Source organism: Zalophus californianus, chromosome 5 (genome assembly GCF_009762305.2).
Source record: "Zalophus californianus isolate mZalCal1 chromosome 5, mZalCal1.pri.v2, whole genome shotgun sequence".
Classification (NCBI taxonomy): domain Eukaryota; kingdom Metazoa; phylum Chordata; class Mammalia; order Carnivora; family Otariidae; genus Zalophus; species Zalophus californianus.
In genome coordinates, this window is record NC_045599.1 from 81349689 (window position 1) to 81351240 (window position 1552).

General features: G+C 36.0%; 1 non-coding gene across 1 annotated transcript; it reads right to left on the reverse strand.

The window, feature by feature from the left end:
* Positions 1-786: 786 nt before the first annotated feature.
* On the reverse strand, positions 787-894 carry LOC113930016. The gene has a single exon (XR_003522401.1). It is a non-coding gene; the product is annotated as a U6 spliceosomal RNA (small nuclear RNA).
* Between the last annotated feature and the right edge of the window lie 658 nt (positions 895-1552).

Genomic DNA, 1552 nt, shown 5'->3' on the forward strand with positions numbered 1-1552 from the left:
TTTTCTTAGGTCCTTGAGCATGTTTATAGCTATTTTAATATCTTGTGTTATTCTTCCATTATTTCTGTCATCTGCATCAGTTTTTTATTGACTGATTATTTCTGGGTTATGAGTCACATTTTCCTACTTCTTTGTGTATTTAATAATTTTGGGGTTGGGTATTGGACATTGTAAGTTTTATTTTGGAGTTTTCTTTTTTATCCTTTAAAGACTGTTGAAGTTTGTTTTGACCAGTAATTTATTTATTTGCAAATTAATTTGTAAACCTTTAGAGGTCTCCCTTGAATACCCCAGGTATTTATTTCTTTGCACTCTGGATGATCAGATTTTAAACATCTCTTATCACAACATGTGATTATTTAGGAATTATTCAGTACCACCCTCTACCCTTCCAACCCAGTACTGGTTCTCTTCCTAGCCCCTAGGAGTTTCATTCTAGGCATCCCATGCTTTATGTTTAACAACTGATTCAAAGAAAGCTTTACGAAAATTTATGGAACTCTTGTGTTTAGCTAGCTCCTAGCTTGTACTTTGCCCCTCAAATTCCAGCCCCTTTTATGTGTGTGTCTGACTGAACACAGACAGGCTGCTATCGTCTGTTTCCATTAGCTCTTCCTGCATCACGATATGGAAGGTGCCTCCTTAAGGAAGCTGGCCTGGTTTTAAGACTCCAGTTATTTCCTTCTCTTAGGAATAACAGTCCTGTGCTGCTATTTTTCAGTTGGGAAATCCTGTGTTTGAAAACACATGTTTCATGTATTTTGTCCTATTTTCTCATTCTTTTTTTTAAATACAGAATGCCTCACGAGTTTGTGTGTCATCCTTGCATGGGAGCCATGCTAATCTTCCCTTGTATCGTTCCAATTTTAGTATATGTGCTGCTGAAGTGAGCACCTATTTTCTCATTCTTTATTGTAGATTTTTCCTGTGGATGTCAAATAGGCATTTTCTTCTTTGAAAATCTGTTATACCTGTGTCTTAGGTTAAGCAGTTGTCCTTGTAGAATATTTTGATTTTGTTTTGGCCAGGGTCATGTGGACTGGTTAAAGACCAGTTTTATATTAGTTTCTCAGTTTGAGTTTAACAGGTTAATTTTATTTGGGACCCAGTACTTCTATGTGCATAATGCCTGGTTTTCTAATATCCATATTACTTAAAAAAATTAATGTTGTTTTTTTTTCTTCTTTTCCAGTCAAGATTTGGGACTGATAACTTACTTTGGCTGTGCCCACTCTGTGTCTGTGCCAGTAGGGGCAAAGTTTTGTTCCTATTTTCGATGAACAGCTTATGTCAGGGTTTCTCTTTTGTCAGGCTCTCTGACATGTAAACAAACAAGCAAACAAAATCTGTTATAGTGCTTCATCAAGAACAGATCTGACTGCCTTAAGTTCATTCCTAAAATAGGTGCCTAAACCTCAAATTGTATGTCCATGTCCAATATATTTATGTGGTATTTGTATGTTAGAATTAAGAAGGAAGTCTTGTCCTGTGGCTTTAATCTGACATCTTGAGCAGAAGTTGTAATATCAATACGTTATCTCTCCTCTTCTTT